The following is an 8,720-nucleotide window of genomic DNA, read 5'->3' as shown; positions in this document are numbered from 1 at the left end:
TCGTTTGTTAATCTTATTATTCATTAAACTCAACATTCATAATATTTTGTAAAATCTTGTATATACGCGTAAATATAATCTCTGTTTTGTAAAACGATGGCTAATTCAAACGAAGAATCGTTACGCGCCTTAAATTCTAATGTTAATCCGACATATATATTGTAGATACAAAATCCGAATATATTGATATGGTATATGAAAACAGAAATACACTTATGGATTGGCGCTATCCATATGGACACTTAAATGAATCTGATCTTCGGAGATTAATAAATAAAAATATGGTAAATGGTCTACCTAATATAAGATTGAGTAAAATGAATACTTGCGATATATGTTTGAAAGGCAAACAGGCAACAACCCCAGTGCCAAAAAGATCTGAATTAAAGATGTTGGAAAAATTAGAACTGATACATTCTGATGTATGTGGCCCTATAAGACAAACATCTTTGGGTGGAGCTGTTAAGGAAATTCGAGGATTTGGAAATACAAATAATTGACTATATTTCACACACAACAGCTATACATCTATATTACACTCTGAAGAACGTCTTGCACGCACGCTTGTCGCCAACCGACTATACAGAATCTTCTAACGGCAGTCTTTTGTCTCAACTAAGACCTGGACGCCCTCTGACCCTTACACACACACTCTCATGTACAGTGTAAATGTATCACTTCCCTAACAGAAGCAAAGTATTTTGCCACCTTTATCGATGACACGTCAAGGTTTGTATATGTGTATATCCTTAAGACAAAAGATGAAGTTGAAAGTTCATTTTGGAGATTTAGAGCTTTAGTTGAAAGGCAAACGGGTAACAAGGTAAAAACCCTCTGTAAATTCGACCAATTGCGGGGAGACGTAATCGCGAGGAGAGACGTCAACGGGAGTCGTAAATTCCCGTTACGATTATACCAATCGCTCACTTAGATTACACTGATGAGCATAGATAGATAGATAACAACTTGTCGCACGAAGATGCGATAGATATGTACGCTAGAGCAGAGCTCTTATAATGGAAGTTAATGTATTAATAGACGTAGCACTATAATATATTTAGGAGAGGAGATGTATGTTCGACAACACCGAGAACCGACAAAAGGTTTGCGTGAAGTATGCGACTCTCGCGCTATGTGTAGACTGCCGCGTTAGGCGTTAGTTTTAGACTGACTGTCGCTCTTTTTCTAATACGGACGAAAAGTTCGGTGTGGGTGGCCCCTGTGCCTAAAGAACGCGGATTCGTTGTTCCCACTTTCGTTAGGAAAAGTGAGGGTAACGAACCACGGTGTTGATTGGTCATGACCTGCACTACTGCTCGAAGGGATGAGTAGGAAGTCTCCTACCGTCGTGGTGGATAGATGACCGTATTCGTGAAGAAAACCCAGCTTGTTTTATTAGAGGGCTATTCGGATTTTCCTAATGGGCGCATACCCGCTTTCTCCGTGTTTTAAGTGCGCCTAATAAACCCAAGGACCTCTCTAAAAACCGACTGTGTTTCGAGAATATTTTTAAGCTTTAGAAATTCTTCAAGACAAACGGATTGAAGACACACGGCGAAACAATACAGGGAAGTGAAAGTTATGGTGGGTCCTTAGGTTTATTGAGGGTCGAAGTGACGTTACGCAGGCCGGTTGTTGTCCGGTCGCGCGGGCTGGCGTGCAGATGTTTTAGGCGGCGTAACACCCTCAGAACTGATAATGGTTTGGAATATTTGGGATAGTATTTCACAAATGAATTGGAAAATTGTGGTATTTGCAGGAAATTTACAACTGCCCACACACCTCAGCAAAATGGAGTAGCTGAGCGAATGAATAGAACACTCGTGGAGATGGCACGATGCATGTTGATCCAGTCAAAGTTACCTATCCAATTTTGGGCAGAAGCTATTAATACGGCATCATACATTAGGAATAGGTGCCCAACAGGTCATGGTAAAACACTATATGAAATTTGGCACAAAAGGAAACGAAATGTGAATCACCTTAAAATTTTTGGTACCGAAGCCTATGTATTAAATAAATGGCCCGATAAAAGTAAATTTGAAGCAAGATATTTCGATGAATCAAAAGCGTTTCGACTATGGGATCCAAGTAAAAGAAAAATCTTAATAAGTAGAGATGTTTCTTTCTTAAGAAATATTGAGTACCACAATGATAAAATTAAAAATAAACTTGAACAATTTAAATATGAACTGATAAGTCAAGAACTTGACGAAGAAATCACAGAAGAGATTCATGAGGAAGAACATGATGATGGTGAAAACATAAATCAAAATGAAAATTATGTTCAAGATAGATCTGTGGTCAAGAGGGGAGGGGGGAAGGAAGGACACACATAATGCAAACAGGAAATGTCGGTAGACCAAGGAAAATTTATAAGACTGTCCCAATTGATCAAGAAACGGTACAATTAGTCAATGATGATTCGACTGAGTCAATAGATGAATTATTATCTGGACCTCATGCAGAAAAATGGAAAGAAGCCATGAAAGAGGAACATGACGTGTATTTTCGATCAATCACAGGGAGACGCAATCGCGAGGAAACACGTCAACGGGAGTCGTAAATTCCCGTTACTATTATAATAATCGACGCCGCGAATAGATCGATTCCCTGATTTCCGTTGAGATAATAGGGGTGGTTGAGGTGGTATAATGCTGCGATTAACAGGGTTATAAAATTTATATTTCCAACACTTAATACACTCAAGAGTTACACCGTTTCGTATGATATAAGTCGTAGACGATGATTTGGCGTATCAAGATGCGATATACATGCACAATATTCTTTGGGAATAGAGCAAGGCCCTTACAGTTGAGTTTCTTGTTGTAGTTGAAGTAGCAATAGAGGAGACGTAGAGTTGACACTGCTGATGTCGTAGAAGAAGTATAGAGATGTAGTGACTGCTTTGTAGTCTAGGGGATCAGTGACGTTCGTTCTTTTGTGATTACGGAGGAAAGCTCGGAGTGGATGTGTCTTTTGAACTAAGAACGTGGATTCGTTGTTCACACTTTCGTTAGAACAGTGAGGGTAACGATCCGTGATGCCCATTGGTTATAGCCAATATTAATAAGTGAAGATTGGAGGAGGAAGCCTCCTACCGACGTGACTCGGGGGTGACCTTGTGCATAGGAAAAACCTGCTTTTCCGTTAAACACCCATTCGCTTTCTCCGTAATCTGTAAGAACGTGCAATAAACCTAAAGACAGTTTTAAATACCAGGTATAAACCGAAAATACTTGCAGGATTAAAGGTTCCTGCAAGCTAGTAAGATTCGGTTTATGGTGGGGCCTTAGGTTTATTGAGGGTCTGTCGAAAGAGGATTGGGCCTTGACGGTCAGACAGTGAAGGACGTCGCACGGACCATTTCACGCGACGTAACATGACGCCTTGATCAAAAATAACGTTTCGGAATTAGTAAAATGTCCAGTAAATAGATCTGCAATTGCATCAAAATGGGTTTTAATGACCAAATACAATGAAAATGGAAAAGTTGAACGCAGAAAAGCTAGGTTAGTAGCGAGAGGTTTTGCTAAAAAACCAAGTATTAAATACAATGAAACCTTCGCTACTGTGGCACGATTAACTTCCATTAGAGTTATAATGGCCTTAGCTGCTATATTAAAATTGGATTTATATCAATTGGATATAACCATGGCATATACCTATAGTGATCTGAATGAAAATATTTAGATGCATCAAGCCAAATATTTTGAAGTACCGCGCAAGGAAGATTATATATACCATCTAAAGAAATCTTTATATGGATTGAAGCAATCCGGTAAACAATGGTTTGATAAATTAAATGGCTGCTTGAAAGAACTTCCCCTTAATCAAGTTGAAGAAGATCCTTGTGTTTATTCAATAAGAGATGGAGATAAAATCCTCACACTGGCAGTTTATGTGGATGACTTAATAATAGCCACTAATAGATATATGTTGTTTACTTACTTAACAGAAAATTTAATGGAAAAGTTCGAAATAAGAGATCTTGGAAAATTGAATTTTTGTTTGGGCCATTTATCAAAATGAAGAGATCAAAGAGGTAAAAATAAGTCAAGAGGAAATATATTACAGATATGGTGAGGAAATTCGGTCTTGAAGATGCTAAAATCGCAACTACCCCATTGGAAGCAAAAATAAATTTAAGCAAAGATGACGATTCACCTGAAATTGATTCGAACATCTATCAGCCATTGATCGAATCATTAATGTATGTCGTCATAGCTACCTGACCCGATATAATGTATGCTGTGAGCGTACTAAGTTGTTTTAATAACAACCCAAAGGAAAGTCATTGGTTATCCGCCAAAAGGGTCTGACGTTACCTTAAGGGAACGTCTAACATTGGTCCGTGTTTCAGGGATATTGGTGATGATATAACAGGATATGTCGAATCCGACTGGGGGGGGGGTGATATTGATGATAAAAAATCCAGGACTGGCTTCATATTCAAACTATCGAATGGTGCTATATCATGGGAATCTAGAAAGCGAAAAGGTGTGGCAATTTCCAGCACCGAAGCAGAATGCATGACGCTAACAGAAGCCACTCCAGAAGCCGTATACTTGCGACGATTTCTAAGCAAGTTTGATATGATCGCTGAAGAAAGAGCAATCGAAATATATTGTGACAACCAGAATGCAGCCAAGTGAATTCAAAATCCAGTGTTCCACGGTCACACGAAACATATAGACATTTGCTATCATTATATTCGTGAAATTTTCCAAAAAGGAATCATTGGCATTCGCTATATGCCCACAAATGAGATGCCAGCCGATTTACTAACGAAAAGCTTGAGCAAGCCAAGTCATAGTGTTCACCTAGAGACCATTGGTTTGACGAGCATTCGAATTCCGTTGAGAGGGGGTGTTGTAAACGACAACGTGAATTCGTGCTCGCCATCCATATGCAAATGCGTTAGTTATAAGAAATAGTAACAGAAGATAGTCCTAGTTACAATCGATAGATTTAATCGATAGGCTTAAGATGCCTTTTTGTTTTTACCCCTCGTTTTTGTAAGAGCATGCAATAAAGGTCTTTCTTTTTGGCTCAGAAGGTGTGATAGATTTATCCATTCAATAAAATAATAATTATTATGATCCTACCTCTGAGTATAGAAATAACAACATTTATTTTATTGTTCATTATTTTTATCGTTATGCGTGCGTATCAAATAAATTACGTTTCATAGTATTTAGCAACTTTATTCTCTAAACATTTTTTTTTTAATTCGCATTTTCCAAAATGTACCAGATTTACAACTGAGTTCGGCTCTATGTTCAATACATTCACTGGCAGTTTACTTCTCCACTTCGAGTCGCCACTCTCATATGTCACTAGTTCATAGTTTTACCAGTACGCCGCCGACAAGGTGGCGGCAACCGGGAACCAAACTCGTGTCACGTAAAATAAGAAAAGGAAATCTCAGATGAAAAGAAAAATAAAATATAAAAAAATAAAAAGAGAATTTATTTTTGAACACGTGGTTTATACTAATTACGATTTGGTTCTGAACTCCAGCCGTGACTTTCCAAGATTGAAGCTCTTACAATTTGCTCATTAAGCACTTCGGCGATATAAATTGTCGCCGAGTGCCGCCACATCTTTATCTCCATCATCAGTCCATCGGGGTTTGTCTGATCGCGCCAACGAAGGTTTTTGAAAAATTTGCGAGGAAGTGTATTTGCTACAAAATATTGGGATCGCTATGAACCGATTTTCTGCAGGTAATGGTACAAAAGTTATTTCGTTAATCTTAAATATAGCAATTTTACAATATTTGATAGTGTTCAAAAAGCTAATGATTTTAGAGGAGCAATCATGTTGTAGTTTTCGATCGTGAATTGGCTGGGTTTGTTTACAAAGCGTAATTCCTATCCCGTGAATTTAAGGCAACTAAGAGTATTATTACTAGTATTATTTTAGAGTATTATTATTAGTATTATTATTAGCAGTATCCTGAAAAAAGTACGTTTTCAATCGGTCACCATCTATCTTTTTCTTAACATTGTCAATAGAAATAAAGTAATAAGAAGTTTTCACATCGTTGATTCTGTAGGGTTCTAACCATTCAATATCCAACTTATCTCTTTTATGGCCGTTGTGAATTAAAACAAAGTCTCCTTTCCTAAACACGGCCTGAGTTTTAACAATCTTTCTCTCTTAGTCTCGCTTGTATCGTTGCTTATTCTGAATGAGCGTTTTGCGAGCTGTTTCCCAATATTTATTCAACTATTTCTGCCAAAGTGAGTACATACCATAGGTAAGTGTGGGGAATTTGGATATTGCGGAAGGTAAGTTAGCTTTTCGCCCAAAGGTCAATTCAAAGGGAGAGAATCCTGTTCCTTCATGTTTCGCGGTGTTGTACCCTAAACAAATGAAATTAAGTACTTCATCCCATTCTTTGTCATTGTCGTGTAATGCAGTACGAATTAAATCTTTAACTGAGGCATGCGTTCTTTCGAGGGATCCGTTACTTTGTGGGTGAAATGAAGTTGTTTTGATGTGTTTGATTTTAAAAGCTTCTTCAAATTTCGTCATTAAATCGCTAACAAAATTTTGTCCCTGGTCTGTTAGGATCGTCTTTGATGCCGAAAATACGTAAATATAGTGTTCAGTGAGCGCGTTAATTATGGATTCATTTCGCTGCGTTTTAAGGGGGACTAATATCAGATATTTCGTAAGTTCATCGTGAATTGAAAGTATGTATTGGTTTCCGCGTTTGGTTTTCATCGCGTTTGGTTTGGTCATCATCGGTCCTATGATGTCCATAGCGATTTTGTCGTTAGGGTTAAGTGGCGTGTCTGAGACTTGTGGGGATTCTTTGGGTCTGATACGTGGTAGTTTCTCCTTTTGACATATGTCGCATGTTTTCACAAAGTTTTCTACTCTTTCTAAAAGTCCGGAAATTTTGAATTTATCCTTGACCCGTTGATACGTTTTCTGCATCCCTAAATGTCCTACGGTGTCGTTGTGGTTTTCATTTATTGCTTGTATTATTTCGTTTTCGTCTAGTTTTAAGATGGGATTAGGTGCATAAGTAATTTTCTTGTACGTGTCGTTAAAATATATTAGCATGAGTTTAATCTGTGTTTTCTCTAATTCAGTGAAATCGTTATTTCCTTTGCCGACTTTTGTTGTATCTTTAAGAATTTTGTAAAGTCCTCTGATCCAAAGTGTCTCGTCGTATTCTCCTAAATCGTTTCGAGATAATTGGTAAAATGTTGGCAACCGGACAAATATGAATTCGTAAAACCCAAACTAGAATACTTAGGCCATGTAGGTAGTTTCATCCGAAGGAGTTAAACCAAACCCCAAGAAATTAGACGCTGTAAAAAACTTTCGATTACCCCGCAATGCCACGGACATGAAATTGTTACGTTTTATTTGGATCGTTTTGGTTGTGTTGCCGTTAATTTTTGAATTCAGGTTAAATTGTAGTATTGTCTGTTATTTAATGCGATTTGAAATTAAACTCCACGTTTCGGCTAACCTGCTACGCGCAGGAGTACTGGCACGGGAGAGGATTAAGGTTGATGAAAATAAATGTCCGCTTAATCCTATTATATTATTAGACAAATATTCTTCACAAAAGAAATGTTTATTCGTATTCTAATTGGATATTGACAGAATTGTCGTTGAAATTTCGAATACTCGGAGTTACAATCGTTCGCAATACGTTTTCACTCTTATTAATTACAAGATTTTAATTTGGATAGATTTTCGATAGTTTACAAATTGACAAATACAAACACGTCGATTAACAAGACTAACAAGGGCTGGGAACTAATGAAACAAAGAACTAAAAGTTAAAGAACTAAAGGAATAAAGAACTTAAGAACTGGGAGCAAAAACTAAGTGCTAAAGGAACTAAAAGCTGAAAAGCTAAGGAACTAAAGAATTGAAAGGCAAAGGAACTGAGAAATTAAGAGCTAAAGGAATTGAGAATTAATCACTATGAACAAGAAATTACTTGCCAAGAAATGGGGAACTGATCGCCAAGAACCAAGGAATTAATCACCAAGAACTAAGGAACTAATCACACAAAACTGAGTGTAAATTTCGACCAATCGCGGGGAGACGTAATCGCAAGGAGAGACGTCAACGGGGGTCGTAAATCCCCGTTACGATTATAACAATCGACACCACGAATTGATCGATCCCCTGATTTCCGTTGAGATAATAAGGGGTGATTGAGTTTGTATAACCCTGGGATTCACAGAGTTATAAATTATATATGTCCAACACTTAGACTACACTGATGCCGAAATAAATAGCTAACAACTTGTCGCACGACGATGCGATAGATATGTGCGCTAGAGCAGGGCTCTTATACTGGAAATTAGTGTATTTATGGACTTAGCACTATGATGTATTTCGGAGAGCAGATGTATGTTCGACCACACCGATAACCGACAAAGATTTGCGGGAAGTATGCGAATCTCGCGCTATGTGTAGACTGCCGCGTTAGGCGTTAGTTTTTAGACTGACTGTCGCTCCTTTTTTCATACGGAAGAAGAGTTCGGTGTGGGTGTGCCCCTGTGCCTAAAGAACGCGGATTCGTTGTTCCCAATTTCGTTAGGAAAAGTGAGGGTAACGAACCGAGGTGTCGATTGGTCATGACCTGCATTACTGCTCGAAGGGATGAGTAGGGAGTCTCCTACCATCGTGGTGGATAGATGACTGTGTGCGTGAGAAAAATCTAGCTTGTTTTATTA

The sequence above is a fragment of the Bombus bifarius genome, unplaced genomic scaffold (assembly GCF_011952205.1).
Source record: "Bombus bifarius isolate JDL3187 unplaced genomic scaffold, Bbif_JDL3187 scf7180000009316, whole genome shotgun sequence".
NCBI classification, from domain to species: domain Eukaryota; kingdom Metazoa; phylum Arthropoda; class Insecta; order Hymenoptera; family Apidae; genus Bombus; species Bombus bifarius.
This window is presented reverse-complemented; position numbering follows the sequence as displayed.